Source organism: Heptranchias perlo, chromosome 6, assembly GCF_035084215.1.
Source record: "Heptranchias perlo isolate sHepPer1 chromosome 6, sHepPer1.hap1, whole genome shotgun sequence".
Taxonomy (NCBI): Eukaryota; Metazoa; Chordata; class Chondrichthyes; order Hexanchiformes; family Hexanchidae; genus Heptranchias; species Heptranchias perlo.
Genome location: NC_090330.1, coordinates 101,988,527 through 102,008,992, shown reverse-complemented (window position 1 = coordinate 102,008,992; position 20,466 = coordinate 101,988,527). Strand labels below are relative to the sequence as shown.

At 41.8% G+C, this 20,466-nt stretch overlaps 1 protein-coding gene across 1 annotated transcript in view; it reads left to right on the top strand.

Moving 5' to 3' along the window:
• The window catches only part of pibf1 (progesterone immunomodulatory binding factor 1), a 108,945-nt gene that overhangs the window by 59,293 nt on the left and 29,186 nt on the right, over window positions 1-20,466 (top strand). The gene's annotated exons all lie outside the window — the stretch shown is intronic.

Here is a 20,466-nt window from a genome sequence, read left to right as displayed (position 1 = left end):
TCCTAACTTCTTTTCATTACTCCATCCCCTCCAACCCACAAGCCTTTGTGGCAGGAAGGGGAAGACTGTTGCCGTTGCACCTTGATAAGTCAACAGCAGGTCTATTTACATCAGAGTAAAATGAGCAATTTCTTTTTCATTCCCTCTGGAATATTCCACTATCACCATAAGCCCCAATAGGATAAGAACTGAGGAAACATATTAAAGTTTACTATTATGGTAAGATCAATTTCTCAAAAAAAACAAATTTTACAGTTGTCTATTAATTGATTTCTGCCCTTGGTTGTACTGCAGATAAGCTTTACAAGGAATGTATTTATAATTTTTTTAAAAAGGTTTTTTTTCTTATTCACTATAGTAGAATTTGTGGACTTTATAGTTCCACACATGTCTATTTTCCAGAGTGTAAACATATACAGCTTCCTGGAAATCATATTTAGGAATATAAGGGCTAATTCCTCCAGCAAGGAACATCACTTGTCAGAAAGTCGCAGGACAGCACCACTGATTTAAACTACTTTCTCTTAACAAGCAAGATTCATCTTGAACCCGTTGCAAACTCCAAAAATTTCCTTTGTTTCTCACTAGGAGAGTGCAATAATGTTAGGACTTCCTAGCCTGTGTTATGGAGTTTGGGAATTCCCACTTCTTGATATTTGTAAACCATAAATGGCTGTAACCCATCACAAAGGCTAAAAATTTAAACGATTTGGACATGGATATCAGCCATTCACTAAATATTTCTGGTCAGTGTCAACAAATCTAATCAAGCACTGGGATGACATTTTTTGACCATTTGAGACAAAATAGATTGCTTGTGAGTATGTGTAAATTTCACATTTGGAATAGTGCCTGCAATTTTTGGCACCTGACCTTCAAAAGAGCTTTGAATGAAGAGAGTTCAGATAACACCAACATGAATAATGCATGGGGTCAAAACTAAATTTCAAGATAGGTGAGTGCAACTGAATATATTGGAGGAAAAAAGATTAGAGCGCGAACAACTGAAGTAGTTAAAGTACCTGAAGGGCATGATTGCTGTGGATGTAAATGTGTAACTGGGTTAGTTACCTTAAATGTAATTTACAGCACTGGGGAACATGAATGCAAAATTGGGTCCCCCCTCCCTAAAAGGTAGCAAAGATGTAGATATAGATCTGGATAAATTTCCGATTAAAAGATCGATTAATTTGAGGGCTACATATGCATATTTCTATTCCATGCAATACTTAGGCTATTTCAATTCCTTCCCGTGAACATTTTATCTGCAGTTATTCTGCTACCTAATGGAGATTACATGAGTTGATGAGAGACCATGGGCTCGATTTTAGCGTCGGGTTTCCAGCGGGGGGGCCCCGAAAATCCCGAAACCCGGTCACGTGACCGGATCGCGCCGCGATCCCGACCACTTCCGGGTTCCCCGATGACGTGCGGGGCTGCGTGCGTGGCCCCCGCTGGTGGGAATCCCGCAGGCAATTAAAGCCAGCGGGGTTCCACTTGAGTCTACTTACCGTGCTTGTTGAGGTCATTAAATGAGCTCAATCAGCTGTGAAAAGAGGAAGTGTGGGATTTTACCTTCATCGCAGAGTGTTTCACACACTGGGGGAAACAGTCTCCCTCCAACCAGGCGTGTTGCAGCCAGCAGCCTGTGCCAGGTGCCAAGGTGCACTCCACGGGGGAGAGCCCTCACCCACGCAGGAGGCCACCGCGTCACATAGGGCAACCCCTGCCCCCCACCACCCCCCGCCAAGCCAGAGGACAGACCGACACGAAACCGCAGCCCCAGTCCGAGGAACCACCCACCTACCCTGCACAACCCCTCAGACCAACACCTTCCAGATGGGTGGTGCATGGACACCCTCGGAGGACGAACAGCATGACCAGCCCCAGCAGCCTCACAGTCCACGCCGTCCGCCGCAGAGACGTGGAGCCCCCCAACACGGTGTTGTTGCACGCCCACCTGCACAGCAGGAGGGAGGGCTACCGCAGAGAGAGACGCATCGCAGAGGGCACTACCCTCGCCACAGGGTCCACAGACCGAGGCGCAGCTCCCCGGACCTCTCCGAGCAGCAGTGCACACGGAGGCGCAGATTCGCTCTACATGTAGTCGTGGAGATCTGCAGGCTCTTTCATGCCGAGCTGCTCCTGGCTGGCCCCAGCACCAACTGCTTACCTGTCGCTGTCAAAGTCACCACTGCCCTCCACAACTTCTCCTCCGCAGCCTTCCAGGGTGCAGCCGGGTACACCGCCGATGTCTCTCAGTCGTCTGCGCGGAAGAGCCCTGCAAATACACCTGCACCTACTCTGCAGTAACACGATGGGTGGCATCAGTGGTGGATCCTCATAGTGATACCCAGGAGCGGGCATTATTGGACACAACAGACAGGATTCGCGGAGACATGGCAGTGGTGGTGCCAATATAATGTGTGATGTTTGTTGCTCTGAAATTCAATATAGGTGACACCCATGGCAAACCCTCAAACACCCTTGTGCAACCCCTTCATGCTCACGACACGTTTGCCTTACGCTGCCTACTGCACATATGTGATGCATGCCCTGTGGCTGCAGCACAGGTGGTGGCAGGTTGAGTGAGGCTGGCCGTGAGGGAGATGCACGAGAGGGTGAGTATGGGATAGAGCCATAAGATTGTATGAGGATTGGGTTGCGTGTTAGTGGCAGGATGAGTACTGGCGAGGTGAGTAGGTGGAGGTAAGATGAGGATGGGGTTTGAGTGGGTATGAAGGGTGATGTGACAGAGTAGTGTTGGCGGTGCCGAAGGAGATGTGGGGTGGGGGCAGTGTTGTGGCAGACGGAGTGTAGGGGAAAGACTTCGTGTTCTCACTGTGGCTGACCTGCTGCGGTCATTGCAGCGCCTCCTGCGCTGTATGCAGGTGGGCGATATGTTGGTGGCGCAGGTGACCCCCTCTGCCACCTCGAGCCAGGCCTTGGTGGCAGAGGCAGGCCGCTTCTTCCTGCCCACCGGGTGGAAGATCTCTGTCCTCCCCCTCCTCCTCACCCCATCTGATGATACCTGGGGTGAGGCATCATTAAACTGGGAGCAGCCTTCCCCCTGGGCTGCTCCATGCTGTAATTTGTTCCATTGGTTGCAGCATCTGTCAGTGGAGGACTGCCCCTTTAACTAGAGAGCCTCCAGCTGACAGATCGTACTGCGCATGCGCAGCCCGCCCGACGCGCAGACCAGCAGCGCGGACCCCGGAGGAGCAGGTAATTGATTCCTATTAGTGTGTTGCCTGCTACGATCGCGCGGGCAACCCACTAATTTCACCGAGCGTGTTGGCCACGCTCCCGAAACCCAACCCGCCGGAAACCCGCAGGCCTGGTAAAATCGGGCCCCATGACAATGCACACTGCAGTACACACTCTGTCAAGAGGAGTAGGTTAAGAAGCCTTTTTAATTATATTCTTTCTTACATTTTTATTGCCAAAAGATATGTCAGCAGTTAATGAAATTACAATAAAAGAGGTAAAAGCAGATTATTGTATTTGTGCAGAATATTTATCAACATAATCCATTAGAAAAAAATCCAAAGAATTTGAAATAGCACGATTTTGGCAAAGATAGTTAAATACTCATGCTTTTGCATAAGCACACATTTTTATGTAACAATTAAAAGTGATTTTGACAATTTTATTCTATTACCGCATCTTTTATCTCCTAAGCCAATGTAAATGTTTTCACATTTTACTTTTGCTGTTTCATAAGTTCATTGTTTTAAATAATCAGTTCTGAGTCAAGTAGTTGCTTGCTATCATCACTCTAATTTTTAAAGTTTTCTGGCTCTCAATGTGACTGGAGCTAACTTATTTTTAATAAGTAACTGGAATGGTGTGATATTTTGAAAACCCAATGGCAGTTTGTTAGAATAAATTATGGTTTATGATCTGGATAAACAGATTGTTTTAAGAGAATTATTCTGGATGTAATACTGCACTTTATTGGGTTGAAACTAACACCTCCATTTTTGAAATGGTGTTGGAGTGTGTTTGACTTGTTTTTTTTTATTGAAGCAGTGCACAGTTAACTAAATGTTCTGAGGAAAAGTGTGTTCCAAGGAATGTAATGTATCCTAGTTTTTAGTAAACAGAAACTGCCACAACAAGAAGTACGGAAACAAATGCAGAATTGTATTGCACCAGCTGCCAGGTAAAGCATACTGAACAATGTTTTCTTTCTCAGATAGCAATGCATAGGTATTAGCGGGTCCAAAGCAATGTAGAAAAGTAAATCACTACTACTCAATCACTACTACTCTAGCTTTTATTGTTTTGGCCACTGATAATGTTATTCCAACAGGATCATGCATGTGATTTTTCTAACTGGCTATACCCCCTGGTGTACTAATGTTGACTGTTATTTGTCCTCCTATGAAACTGTATCTTGGAAATGAAAGGAGGAAACAAATGGTATAGTGTACTTTTTTTTTCTTGAGAATATTTCTAGGTGTTTGGAAAACCAAACTCTGGACAGTTTGTCAACTAAATGATCTCTTGTCACCCACATAAAGAAAAACTGGTTCTGTTAGTAACATGTCATTGAAATGTCAGTCAACACACCGTAAAAACATGTTTCAATAAATATGCCCTTTGTAGATAGGTTTGGAAAGCTTTCAAAATCTAATTTTGCTCTTTTGTATATTGCATGCTTTTTTTAAAAAAAAGAAGTCAATGATGATGAAAGCAGTATGGAAGATTGCATTTTCAAAAATATAAAGAAGAAAGCAGGAAACCTCTAAAAATTCAATTTTATTAAGTGCTCAGGTTTGGAAAATTATTTCAAAAGATTGAAAGAAACATTTGGCAATCAACAAATCATAAAATGTCACTTTTTAAATCAGTATTTCTCTTCTTCCAACTGTTTTTAACCTCTTTGATGTATTTATAAACCCACTGCTTCATTAGGACTCCTGCAATTTTATTTGAAATTCACAAGCTTTCGGAGGCTTCCTCCTTCCTCACCTGAGGCAGGAGGAAGCCTCCGAAAGCTTGTGAATTTCAAATAAAATTGCTGGACTATAACTTGGTGTTGTAAAATTGTTTACAATCATTAGGACTCCACATCCTTGGTGATTTCCAGGTCCATCTGAACTCCCCTTGCATCTCTCCTCTGATTTCACCACCCTCCTGTTTTCCCAAAACCCCCCTCTATCCATATAAATTCTCCTAGCCATATTCCAGCCACCACCTCAACCTTGCCATCTTATGTAGCCTCTCCAATTCCGTCGTCTCCGACCATTTCCTTGTATCCCTTACCAGCCACATTTCCCTACACTCTTCCAATCCCACTTCCTTCTGGATCCACTAATTCACTAAAATTGCATTTACAAGTTGTCAGCTGCTACGTCTTTGTCCATCCATTTGCCACAATACTTTTGCAGCTGTTGACCCGCTCAACCATTTTCTCACTTCCATCTTTGATGCCCTTGTCCCCATTAAAACACACTCTCATCCTGGCTATTATCCCTGGTATGGCCTCCGTCTTCGGTCCCTCAAGTTCAAAGTGTATCTGGCACAAAACTGGGTTAGCTATCCATCATCAGATCATGTCAGATTAACCGCACCAACCTCCTGCAAAGCTTTCCTCTGTGGCCCAGTCCAGTGGGATTGCCCACTCTTAGTTCCACTCTATCCAGTCGTAGCCAGAGCACCTCCAGCAATCACTTCTCTTTCCACCCCCACACTATCACCTCCAGAGCTCCCCAAGGATCTATCCTCGGCTCCTTCCTCTTCCTCATCTACATGCTATCCTTTGGTGACACCATTTGAAGATATGGGGTCAACTTCCACATGTGTGCTGATGACCACCAGCTTCTACCTCTCATGACCTTGCCTCTCTCTTGTCAGACTGCTTGTCTGACATGCAGTCCTGGATGAGCCACAATTTTCACCTGTTAAACATTGGGAAGACCAAAGCCATCATCTTCAGCTTCCGAGACAAACTCTTGCCACCGATTCCATTCACCACCATTTCCAGACTCAACTATTCCAATGGTCTCCTGACCAGCCTCCCATCCTTCACCCGTCATAAACTTAAGCTCATACAAAAACATGCTGTCCATATCCTATGCCACAACTGACTTCTGTCACCCCTGTCCTTGCTGCTGTATATTGACTCCTGGTTCCCCAACACTTCTAATTTAAAATTCTCAAATGTTTAAATTCCCTTCCTAAACCCCTAACCTCTCCACCTTCCTCCCCTTCTTTAAGACCTTCCGTAAAACCCAACTCTTTGAACAAGCGTTTGGTCAGCCCTCCTAATGTCTCCTTAGGCTCAGTGTCCAATTTTGTCTGATTAAACCTCTGTGAAGCACCTTGGGATGTTTTCTTATGTTAAATTTGCTTTATAAATGCAAATGGTTGTCATTGTGGCTATCAACAAAATAGTTTGGTTAAAGTCAAAAAGCAGTCATTGTAAGCTGCTTTAGTCCTTTTATAGGTGGACATTTGATAACTGTACATATGAGGAGTATTGAGGGTCATGATGCTTAGTTGACTGAATGGAACAGGCTCAAATGGAGTAGCTGGATTTTTTCCTGTCTTTTTTTAATGTTGATATGGACAACTCATGTAACTAGAAATACTAACAAAGCAACATTTAATGCTTTATGAAACTTTAATCAGATTTCATAAGTGGTTTCTTTCACCACGCACTGGATTTCTTTACAAGTAGGCATTGTGAGAATTGCGTGCTTGCCAAAACTCTAGTAGATATCTTCCCCAAAATTCCAAACAGGGAGGGGCAGTTCTTCCTTTCCCCGGTGTTAGAGGTCTTTCCATGTTAAATGAGTAACAAAAAGTACTTTTTTTTTCCTATACATGTTTCGTAGTGAAAAAGGAATGTGCATTTAATACATTAATGATTACCCAATATCTAGAGGATAACTCGAAAGGCCAGTTTGTGGTGTACACAAGGGAGGATTGGAAGCAGACAACATCTAAGAGATAAGTGTCTAAAAGGGAAACAAAAAGGCCTCAAAATGTAATTTTTCTGTGTGCTCGGGCTTGCATCGCAAAAGGGACTGGAATCCAGTTGAAACTTTGCAGTGTTTATATTTTAAATTGACATAATTGAACTTGAATTAGAGAACCAGCTTTTCTGTCCTGTCTCTGTGACAGCAAAGAAAATTGATGAGTTGCTCTTCCCCAATAATAAACCCCCCCCCCCCCCAAGAAAGAAGCAAAATTTGTGGCCAAATTTGCTGATGATACAAAGATAGGTGGAAAAGCAAGTTGCGATGAGGACACAAAGTGTCTGCAAAGGGATATTGACAGGTTAAGCGAATGGGCAAAAATTTGGCAGATGGAATATAATGTGGGAAAATATGAAGTCATCCACTTTGAGAGGAAAAATAAAAAAGCAAAATATTTGAATGGAGAAATATTACAAAATGCTGCGGTACAGAGGGATCTGGGTGTCCTCGTACATGCAACACAAAAAATCAACATACAGGTGCAGTAGGTAATCCGGAAGGCAAACAGAATATTGGCCTTTATTTCTAGAGGGATGGAGTATAAAAGCAGGGAAGTCATGCTACAACTGTATAGGGTGCTGGTGAGACCACACCTGGAGAACTGCGTACAGTTCTGGTGCCCTTATTTAAGGAAGGACATACTTGCATTAGAGGCAGTTCAGAGAAGGTTCACTCGGTTGATTCCGGGTATGGAAGGGTTGTCTTATGAGGAAAGATTGAACAGGGTTGGGTCTATACTCATTGGAGTTTAGAAGAATGAGAGGAGATCTTATTGAAACATACAAGATTCTGAGGGGACTTAATAGGGTAGATGCTGAGAGGATGTTACCCCTCATGGGGGAATCTAAAACTAGGGGCATAGTCTCAGAATAAGAGGTTGCCCGTTTAAGACGGAAATGAGGAGGAATTTTTTCATGCAGAGGGTCGTGAATCTTTGGAATTCTTTACCCCAAAAAGCTGTGGAGGCTGAGTCATTGAATACATTCAAGGCTGAGTTAGACAAATTTTTGATCAGCAAGGGAGTCAAAGGATATAGGGAAAGTGGAGTTGAGGTAAAAATCAGATCAGCCATGATCTCATTGAATGGCGGAGCAGGCTCGAGGGGCCGAATGGCCTACTCCTGCTCCTATCTCTTATGGTCTTATGGTCTAAAATTGTTGAACTGAATACATTCAAAGTACTTACAATTTAGTTATGAGACTATGACCTTAACCATACTTTATTAGCTATTTTTTGCTTTAATAGATTTTAAAATAACATTATTTATATGTCTATGTACTTTCTTGCAAATATATTTTAATTTTTTTAATGATTTCCACTGCCTCTTCTCTCGATGCTTTTAAAAGGGGAATTTTAATGAGCATTTTAACATCTCCAGTTTAGACATATCTCTTCTGATGGTCCAGCATTTAAATTTAGTTGAAAATTCCAGGTGACTGCTTGAAGCTATGTCTTATTTTTCTCCCTTTCCTGATGGTGCCTCATACTGGGTCACAGTTCCAAGGAACCAATAGCCGTCTGATACCTCTCCACATGGCCATTCTTCGCGTATCACTCTAGAGAATGAATGTCATCAAGGCTGTCCACCCAGAGGATAATCTCAGCGGAGCCTGTTTTGAGCCCTGACTAATTTATTTATCTCCCTAGCCCAAGGGTACTAAGGCCATCCTGGCTAAAAACTAACTGCACAGACCGGAGATCAAACCTAGAGCTTTGCTCATCTGTCTGGCTTAGTATCACGGTAGAGGAGCAGTTACCTCCCAAGCTATTATGGGATCACAAAAGAGACTTTAAATGAAGCAAATACTCACAAATGTTCATAAGGTTGAAGTGTAGCTGATAACGTTGTCTACCTCAGTAGCTGCATCAACTAAGACGACTTATGGGTAAATCCTGCAAAAATCATTTTTTAATCAATTTTTACTCCATCTTGTCTGATGGATAAAATATGTGCTGGTGTTCCATTCTTTTGCATGTTGCCCCACTAAAGTATTAAGAAAGTGCTGAACTGTTTGACTGAAGTTACCTCCATTAGATTGATCTGCTGCATCGTTCATCCTCTTCAGTTCTGAAAATGAACAAAATAAATGTACAAGTGGAGAATGCAAAATTTTCCTTTTGGATCTACATATTAACTCCTCCAGCCAGGGGAATAGTTCGGTCAGTCTCTCTATGGAGTTATCCATGCTTATTGTCATTGCTAGGAGTGTGTCTCAATTCTGTTCTGTCAGGTAAGCCCTATCCCAGGCCTCACTAATATTAAGTGCATCTCTATTCTGTGGTGCTATGTCTTGGTGTCCGGCTGAGAACTGAGGCAGTGTATGCAACAGTTCAAGTAGTCAGAAATCGAGACTGAAACTCACCAATATTTGGTTCAAAGCCAAGAGCTGAAATACTTCACCTATTGGCCAGCTCATGTGTCTTGGATTTTTATTTTATTATCTTTAGGGGAAGAAAGAATTCACAGGTTAGTATCTTTGATCGATTGTCTCCTTTGGCATGGGACTTACAAGGTTTCCTAACTTGCTGGCTGAATTAGCTGCAAGTTCACTTCCTTCAAGGCTGACGGCCAACATTTTTAAATTAAGAAGAAATGTTAGTTATTTATAATGCAGTCACTGTTTTTAAGTTCAAATTATAGTTACATTGAGTGAAAGCTTTGCAATATTTGCATAAGTATATCCATATGCATGTTGATGCTACAATTAGAATGGTCCCAGGGATGCGCGACTTCAGTTACGTGGAGAGACTAGAGAAGCTGGGATGGTTCTCCTTAGAGCAGAGGAGGTTATGGGGAGATTTAATAGCGGTGTTCAAAATTATGAAGGGTTTTAATAGAGTAAATAAGGAGAAATTGTTTCCAGTGGCAGAAGAGTCGGTAACCAGAGGACACAGATTTAAGGTAATTGGCAAAAGAACCAGAGGCGATATGAAATTTTTTTTATGCAACGAGTTGTTATAATCTGGAATGCACTGCCTGAAAGGGCGGTGGAAGCAGATTCAATAGTAACTTTCAAAAGGGAATTGGATAAATACTTGAAGGAATAATTTGTAGGGCTGTGGGGAAAGAGCAGGGAAGTGGGTCTAATTGGAAAGCTCTTTCAAAGAGGCACGATGGGCTGAATGGCCTCCTTATGTGCTGTATCATTCTATGATTCTATGATAATGCCCTTAAATACAACTTTCCCAGCTTGATTTCAGCTTTCAAAATGGCTGCTGATTTCAGCTAGTTTTGAAGTGAAATGAAATTTTTTGCATACATCTGCCTGTTTACCCCTGCATATATTTCAATGAACAGCAATAGATAACTGAATTTAATGTGGAAGCACAAGTTTTAAATAAATTTGTGTTCATTTGAGTGCTGGAGTGATATTTGTAAAATTACTTATTGAGCGGTTTTCTTCATAACAATTGCTAAATTGATTGCTCTGTGATTTTTTTTCTCTGTGATCTTTTTTAATATGCAGTTTATTTTTCATATCTGACTAAATTTTTTTCTTGTTTTTTCCTCTTTGCTATCTTTTGGTGCCTAACTATTATCTGTTGACATTTCTGTTTAAGTATTTTGCAGTGGGCAGTTCTTCCCGTACTTGTGTTTCACCCGTTCCCCAATATCTCTGCCTCTAATACTTGTGTTTTGTACATGTGGCTTTATGTCAAGAATCCCTACCTGAGTGTAACTTAAGTCGCAGAAAAACACTGCCCCCAAGTATGTAAAGTCAACCCAAGAACAAACCAACAGAACTGGTATGAATCCAGAGGCTAAAGGTACTGACCTGGTAGTTGCACTATAAATTTACTGGGGTTTTTTTTTTGTTTTTGAGTTCTGTTTAAGCCCTCATGTAAACCTGGTTGTTCTTATGTTAAATCACTTGAACAAAATTGACAATGTTTCAGATTTCTAAAAATCTGCATATTAATTTTTTTTTTTGAAGTATCGTTTTATTTTCAAGTGGGGAACTGGTGCAGTGATACTTGTCCAAAATGTGTTACACTATTTTATGCTTAACATAAATAAAAGATTTTATACATTTTTTTAAACAAACGCCAACAGTTTTAAACTTGCCTGTTCTTTTCATATGATCTCAATCACTCCGTGCCAGCTAAAGCACGCTGAACTAATAGAACAAGAATAACAAAAGTCCCATTTGATCGTAATCCAAGATGATTTGGAAGGAATACATGTACTCCAGAAAGGCATGCAGAAAAACTGTAGTCATCAGCAACTAGTACCACAGGGAGTGGGACTATCCACAGCACCAATACTGTAAAACTGAAACGCTGTGCAGCTTGCAATTTTTGGTAGCTGTTCGTTCTGGAATAACAAAAGCTTAAGTGCACACTTCAAAGTAATAGTAATATCTGTGTCATTAACTGAATTCTGAAACATTAAAAGTTGAACTCTGAAATATTTTTAATTAACATAATCATATATAGAAGAAATATTACCACAAATTCATGGAGTCTTTCTCTAAGTAGAGCCAAGCATTTACAACTTGAAAGGCCCAGTGGTATATGATATAATTCCAGGGTCACAAATAATATTTTGCTTGAAGTACTCTGAGACTTGCCACAAATAAACATCTTTTAAATTGAATATTTTTTTTAAATCAACTTTTTTAACCTTTGGTTGTAAACGAGAACAAATGATCATGGTCAGATTAGGCTGTTCAAAAGTTGACTGAATATAAATATAAACTAAGATCGGTAGAGGCAATTTTTACATTTCTAATGGGGTACTGATCATTTTTCAGAATTTTACACGAATAATTGGCCATTTATGAATGTTTTTCATAGAATTATAGGTTACAGCACGGAAGGAGGCCATTTGGCCCATCGAGGCCACGCTGGCTCTATGCAAGAGCAATCCAGCTAGTCCGACTCCCTCGCCCCCTCCCCGTAGCCCTGCAAATTTTTTCCTTTCAAGTACTTATCCAGTTCCCTTTTGAAGGCCATGATTGAATCTGGATCCACCTCCCCCACGGGCAGTGCATTCCAGATCCTAATCATTCGCTGTGTAAAAAAGTTTTTCTTCATATCACCTTTGGTTCTTTTGCCAATCACCTTAAATCTATGTCCTTTGGTCCTTGACCCTTCCGCCAATGGGAACAGTTTCTTTCTACTCTGTCTAGACCCTTCATGATTTTGAATATCTCTATAAAATCTCCTTGCAACCATCTCTGTTCCAAGGAGAACAACCCCAGCTTCTCCAGTCTAACCAAGCAACTAAAGCCCCTCATCCCTGGAATCATTCTAGTACATCTCTTCTGCACCTAAAGCCTTCACATCTTTCCTGAAGTGCAGTGCCCAGAACTGGACACAATACTCCAGTTGTGGCCGATCCAGTGTTTTATAAAGGTTCATAATTACTTTTTTTTAAAAAAAAGCTGCACCAAAAACTTTGCAGTTGTTACCAAAAGCTCATTTTTTCACTTGTTCATGTTACAGGAAAATTGGTGACATAAATGGAACTTAAACGCCATCAAAAATAACTAAAGATTAAACGTACATGCCAAAATATCAGCATTTCACATTAGCATCGGCATTTTGGTGGTCTGGTTAATATTTGCTGCCAAAAGGCAACAGACTGGGTTCTTCGCCCCAGTGTCGCTCTAGTGGCAGGACTAGAGGAGTAAGGGATCCTGGTCGCTGTATATTATAGACGGGAATTCTTGCAAGAGCTGGGCTTCTCACTTACAGCATGCAGCAGCTAGAATTCCTTACATTAGCAGCAGGGAAGAGTGAGAGAGAAATATATCTCAATGCAGAGAGGAGGGGGAACGGATGGTAGTGAGGTTAGAAATGGCTGCCAGTGAGGGGTAGATGGAAGAGGGCAGAAGCTGGGAGTGGTGCATTGGGAGAAGCTGAATGTGGTGCAGGAGGAAGGAAAGTGCCAGCATTAACTGGGTGGAGGTGAGTGAATGTGAAGAGAGAGGTGTGTCAACATAAACTGATGGAGGGAAAGAATTCCCACTTAAACTGAGGAGTTTGGAGGAGGAAAACAGTGCCAATTTGAATGGGTTGCGAGAAGGGAAGAGGAGTCCCGAGATGGAGAGGGAGAAGAATGCCAGTCTGAACAGGGAGGGTTAGACACAGATACAACTTGGAGCGGGGTCGGGGGAAGGAACCCGGAAGTAAGGATTTCCCACAGGTCCTACCGAATTTAATGGGTAAGACCTGTTTTTAAAATTTTTCAAACGGTTTCCCGCCTGATAGCCAGTTTGATTGAAAAGCTGGCTGCCTGTTAGGCGGGAAATCAGCTGTAGAGCAGATGAGAGGTAAGTCGGAGTTTGGATTTGGTTGGGGGGGTGTCGGCGAGCAATCGGGATCTTCGGGGTTTGGATGGGGAGGGTGTTCGGAATAGATCAGGGTCCTCAGGGTTTGGATGGGGGGCCCGATTACCAGGGGGAAGGAGTTGAGCAGTCTGAGATCATTGGAGGGGTGAGCAGTCGGAGATAGTGGAAGGGGGGTTGATGAGTATTCGGAGATAGTGGGGGAATGGTGAGCTATTGGAGATAGTGGGGGGGATGAGCTGTTGGAGATATTGGGGTGGTGAGCAGTCGGAGATAGTGGGGGTTTACATACGAACATACGATTTAAGAGCAGGAGTAGGCCATTCGGCCCCTCGAGCCTGCTCTGCCGTTTGATAAGATCATGGCTGATCTAATTGTGACCTCAACCCTACTTTCTGGTCTACCTACTATAACCTTGTTAATCAGGAATCTATCTAACTCAGCCTTAAAAATATTCAATGACCTGCATCCACCGCTCTCGGGGGGGAAGGGAGTTCCACAGACTCACGTCCCTCAGAAAAAAATTCTCCTCATCTCCATCTTAAATGGGAGACCCCTTATTTTTAAATTGTGGCCCCTAGTTCCAGTCTCTCCCACAAGGGGAAACATCCTCTCAGCATCTACCTCTTCAAGTCCCCTCGGGATCTTAAATGTTTCAATAAGATCACCTCTCATTCTTCTAAACTCCAGTGTATACAAGCTCAACTTGTCCAGCCTTTCCTCATAAGATAACCCCCTCATCCCAGGAATCAGTCGAATGAACCTTGGGCGGGCCAGAGAGCTTTCCGATCAGATCTGGAGTCAGGCAGGGCTGTCCTCTCTCCGCGGTCTTGTTCATATGTTGTATCGAGCCATTTGCCACGTCCATCAGGAAGGTCGCAGGTATCGGGGGGGTGACGATCCCAGACAGCGGAGGCTGTCAGGTTAAGGCCTCCCTGTACGTGGACGACGTCACCATCTTCTGCTCCAATCAGCAGTTGGTCCATACACTGATGGGCATTTGCGACAGTTTCGAGCTGGCCTCGGGCCAGAGTGAACCGAAACAAAAGTGAGGCCACGTTCTTTGGCAGATGGGAAGCCCGGTCCTTTGTCCCCTTCACCGTCAGGTCCGACTACCTGAAGGTGTTGGAGATCTGGTTCAGGGGGCCCCTGGCCTGCACATAGAACTGGGAGGAGCGGATCGCCAAGGCCAAACAGAAACTTGGTATGTGGGTGGGGCGATCCCTCTCCATTAACAGCAGGAACCTGGTGATAAGGTGTGAGGTACTCACGGTGTTGCTCTACATGGCCGGGGGTCTGACCCATTCTCCACAACTCCGCCGTCACAGTCAGCCGAGCTATCTTCCACTTTGTCTGGAGGTCCAAGGTAGAACGCGTCCGGACTATGTACATGCCCCCAGACAAAGGGGGGGAAGAGCATCCCCAACACTGCTCTGATCCTGATGGCCACCTTTGTGTGTGGCTGCCTCAGGATATGTATAGAGCCCCAGAAAGCAAACACCAAATGTCACTACGTGCTGAGTTTCTACCTGTCCAACACACTGCAAAGGCTGGAGCTGGCTGAGCAAGTGCAGAAAGTCTCGTCCAGCTGGACCGTCACCCCCCCACCTGTCCCCTGAGGAAGAACCCCTTTGACCACAAGGCCGTCAGACAATGGTCGACACGAAACGTTCTCAGAGTCCAGCAAAGAACGTAGAGGGTGGACTCGATTGGTTTCTTCCCCGACCAGCCCGTCGATGCCATTTGGCAGAACGTCTAATCACCGGAACTGACCAACAGGCACCAGGATGTAGCCTGGATGGTTGTGAGAAAGACCCTCCCAGCGCGGTCCCTCCAGCACGCATGGAACCACAGCTGCTCTCGAGGCTGTGGCGGGGAGGAAACTGTCGTCTATCTCCTGATGGGCTACCCCTTTGTGCAAAGGGTGTGGAGAGATATGCGTTGTTATCTGTCCCGGTTTATCGCAAACCGTTCGGTAATACAGGACGCTGTGCTCTACGGGCTGCTCCCCGGGACATTTTTCCAGGGATCATGCCCCAGATATCCAATGTGTAGCATCACCAATTTTGGGTATTTAACATTTGGATTTCCCCCTTCACGCTTTCATATATTTGTTTATTTCTCAAATACAAGTGAAAACATTTGGGTTTTACTTACAGCTTCAGTTACAAAGCCATGCAACTACTTATTTCCATCTCAAAAGCTTATAATCAGGGCTATTCTTGCATTGTCAACTTTTTGATGGTTGTGTCATGTTTTTTGGGCTGTTAATTTTATAGATGGGCATGTATAAATAAAATGTACTGATTATTGCTTTCTCTGTATCTCAAATCCAGCAATCTTGTCTCCCTGCCAGGTTTTTCATCTACTTAACAAGCTATCACTTCAAAACAATCAATAAAATATAACTTCTGGCCTCACACTATTTCTGTACAATTCCAGGCTAGAGGTAAAATTCCCAGATTTTTGATTGCTAGTGACATACACATTGACCTCTGCCCTTATGAAGTAGGTGTGAAAATGTTATGATATTACAAAATTAAATTGGTTGCGGCACATAAAAGTTCCATTTCTAAAATAAAGAAAGACTTGCATTTATAAAGCACCTTTCACGACTTCTGGACATCCCAAAGCACTTTACAGCCAATTAAGTACTTTTGAAATGTAGTCACCATTGTAATGTAGAAAGATGAAGAGTATAAAAGGATTTTTTTTCCTTGCGTAAAAAAAAAAGCTACATACCTGCCTAGGAGAGCAACGTTCCATTCTTTTTCCCCCTTTTTCTTGCACTGTCTCCTCTTCCTCCCCTGAGCCACACGCCACCAGTGGCAGAGACAGCAGTACAAGTTACAATACAGCCCTTGACAATTTTCCGAGCCTTTTGGAGATTCCCATCTCACTTAATATGGCTGAGGATTGGGAACTCAGTGGAGTGGAGAAACTAAACCTTATTCTTTCCATTCCAGGTTATTTATGTACTAGAAATATTAAACAGATTCCTTTATCTTCAGCGGGACTTTCACTGGTCAGGTTCCGCTGATGCCCGTGATTCTCTGATACCTTGTTCAAGCGGTCATTTATTGGAAAATGTACCGAGAAACCGAATGTCAGCAAGCTATTCAATTGTGGGAGCATCTGCTCCTACTTTTAAAAAAAAATTTAATTCCTGCATTTTCCTTTGAGCACTGTAGTAATATTTCTGAACAAAACTATTTTTATACAGCAAAGTATCTGATGTGTCTGATGATGCTTCTTACTGTTAAATTAGAAAACCTTATTATCCTAGTCTGACCAGGTCAATAATTACTTGGAAAGAATATCCCATATGACAGGCTTTGATCACAGGTGTCATGGCTGCAGGCTTGAACGTACCTGACACACAACTGGGCTGGTTGTCCACACCAAAGGTGGCAAGACACCTTAAATGTAAGTTATTGCTTTGTTATTCTACAGGTGTTGTCCTGGTGATTTGTCCTCGTAACCTATGTATGATGAAACTGTAACTGAATTTTACAAGACAGCTCACAAGGAGAATAGTTTCAGATCTCAAAGTTTCTAATTAAGCCATGTGTTTGCAATTTCTCTTATTGTTTGAAAAGGCTTGCAACAATACCCAATTTCTGACAATGTGGTCAGAGATCAGTCAGTCTGTTGAAGTCATCTTGGTTGAGCAGTTGATGCTCTGTGTTAAACATCATTGAGGAATCGTCTTTTAATATTTGGTAGCAAATTTAGAAAAATGCATGCAAAACTGTGTAATCTGATTCAGTTCCTTATTCTATTTAATTTTGTTCCAAGGTACGAAATAACACAAAAGGCAGGGGTTCCCAATGATATCCAGATAAGGTCTACTGATCTCATTCATTAACTTAGTGAGCTATTTTTGTGGAGTCAATATAAGTATCTTTTTGTTACTCTATCCCTATGTCTCGTCTCTTCTCTCCATTTTTCTCTCTGCATTTTTCTCTCTCTTACACCCTTTCTCTGTTTCATTGCTTATTTTTCTCCCACCTATCTCTGTTACTTTCTCAGTTGATCTGAAATTCCTGTTTTTGTAGTAGAAAGTTGTGTTTTCTTCAATGAGGACAAAGTTACAGCACCCCTCCTGCATCTCCACTACACTTTATCTTTCTATCTGTTTCTCTTATGCTCTCACTGCATCTGTTATCGTCCCTTTTCCCCATTTTACTATTACTTTGTGTCTCTTACTCTTTCTCCGCATCTTGGCAAGATTGCAAAGATAAATCAAAGCTGTACAAACTTCTGCAACTCAGCACCCAGGCCCCCCCCCTCCTCCCAGCCACTGGGGAGTTCACATGTATTTTGAACACACCGTTGATTATTTAATTTAATTTTATTCCATATGAACTGTTAGCAGCCTACATATTGAATAAAACAGTAATGGTATCAGAAAAATGTGGAAATATCTCTCCAATTGACTAATGCGGTTCTTCATTTTGTCTTTTAATCAATTTTCTTTGAAAAAAATATCAAGAATAGCTTATCTTAAATCAGCTTCCAGCTAGCTCTTCATTTCACAATATTTGGACATCAGTTTGTTGATATTGCTGGACTCTTTTTTAAAAGCATCTCTAGTATTTTTTTTAATTCTACTTGGGCACAAAGCATAGACTTTTTGTAGCAAGCAATATTGTGAACAAATTTCTCCATGTCCCTAAAAGCCTCTAAGTCTTAATTGAAAGTTTTGTAATACAAATATTGTGCACTATACGTATCTTACTTATTGCAAAAGTTCTTCCTGATGAAAGATATTTATTGCAATATACTTTTCTTTCTGTAACTCTTATACTGGCTATTGTGTTCCATTGTTTTAGTTTATTTCCTCACTAATTTACAGGATTTCAAAATGATTCAAAGTATAGTGTTATCTAATACATGGCGTATAATAAGTGCACTAATACCAATGTATTTAATGCAAATAGAAGATGCAAGGTTCATAGATCCAAATTGAAAAAATATTTTGTATTGTATTCTTAGAGGAAATAGTTGACCTAGTCATGCATTCCTGGGATACCTTTCTTTATTGTTTGCCTGTTCACATTCCAATCCATTAATTTAAGTGTTTATGGCAGTTAGTTGCATTTCATTTGCTCTCCGCTGAATTAATTATTGATGCACTCAAATTCCTAATGACCTATAAAGTTTTGCATGTGCATGTTACATCAAGTGCAAGTAAACCTAATCTTGTGCAGTAGTTACACTATGCTACCCATCTGAGAACTGTAGTTGTAGAGTGTGAAGCTCAGCCAACAATAGTGGAGTTATTTTGCAGGCTGTGCCTGGTTATGACTTGCACTCTGGCAACCAAGAAACAAATCTGTCCATATGTCCTTAAACACTTCCCCAGCAGTTATTTTTTTTAATGTTAACAGATACTAGGCACCATCCCCAATTTCTTAACCTGTTAATTCAGTCATTTTTGTTCAAAAAAAATGAATTAACCAGTAATTGAAATTAAGCAATTTTTAAGCTAACTTTTAAAGGGCCACTTTAAGCTAATTGATCGCAAAGCAATCAAAATTGAAGACCAACATTTTTATTCCAGCATCTTCAGCCAAACACTGCTTGCCATGTTACACTGTGACAGTAATTTTCCTCCTTGCAGTGTCACTTTAAATAGCCCTGGTGTCCATCTGAATTATTTAAATTACCATGACGCTGGGAAATTGTCCAGGTAAAGGTGCAGGCCTGGGGCAGGCAGAATATTCATCCTACAGCGGCTTGATTCTGTACAGTTTATACACATTGCTCAATTTTCATTACATAGTGAATTTGACAATTTAGCAATAAGTGGCCTCTGGGCAAGCCTAACAAGTCGTGCAGCATTCAGCTTCTTTTGATTGCCTTTTGGATTTAGTGTTTGAAATAACATGTGGGGAAGGTGGTCATCTGTAATTGGCAGCAGCTAAGGAATGGAGTCAGGTCTTGAAAAATTTGAACTGGTTCAGTCTGATTAAAAACAATGTTTTCAGACTGAGCAATCTCCCATAGCACTTTGATCAATAGCGACTGACCAGGCAGGGAAGAATACATCCCCAACCACTTAAGTGGGACACATCACTGAGCTGCAGTGCAAGAAAGCCGAGAAGTGTCCCTGTGCTGGGGTATAATCCGGTTATAATGGAAATTCCCCAGGAAACATTGAATTCTGTGAGGATGGATGGGGAGGCCTGACATTTTTTATTTCGTAGTTCCAGTCGTGTTAGAATTTTGGACGCATCCAGAAGATGTGTAGAACTGGGCATTATTTGTTACAACCCCTCCAGCATTTGCCCAGAAGCCCAGGATTTCATTTATGCAGATGGTAGAGATGTGATAATCCATCACTCTCTGTTTCGTGCAGCTGGAGGTTATATGCCTTACAGATGGATTCCTACTCATTGTCAGTTTTGTTCTTTCATGATTTCTTTCCTGCATTGCTCTTGTAAAATTTGTGTTTTCTGGACACGTCAGTAAAGCTAAAGTATCCATATAAAACTAGTTTTGTCATGTCTTCTTTGGGACAGAGATAGAAAGTTCTGTAGTATTGTGAGGTGGGTGAGTGATTTTGTACTGGTTAGAATGGTTTGATGCAGAATGTTTCACTTGTAGCTGGTGGAAGAAGTTATCTTGATTGTGTTGATACTCAGCTAGGAGATGGCTCAAAAGTTTTTGTGGATCCATTGTGGATGAGCTGCATGAATCTTGCAAAGTACTTGTCAGGCAACAAACTAAAGCCATCTCTCAGTTTATGGTGTGATATCTGAGTTGTGTCAGAATTTTACAAGTATGCTGTTAGGTGAGTGATTTTGTTTAATGACAACCTTGGTACTGCATGAGCAATGTGCGTAATTTACATCTTTAAAATGGAATACCTGCCATTTCGTTGAAAGGTTAGTTGAAAAGAATATTTTGTAGATATTATCAATAGTCCTTAATCAAACCATAGAACTAAATACTCACTGATGATTGATGGAATTAATTCATAAATTATCTTTAATTGTGGCTAATTAATATTTTGGATTGAGAGTATATCTCACAAAATGCATTAAATCACTAGTTTTTAATATTTATTGTAATTGTTGATGTGTTCACGGTCTTTAGATTGTTGCTTTAATCCACCCAACTAGTGATCCAGCATTCTCTCTCTCTCTCTCTCACTCTCCCCCTTCCAAAGCAATTGA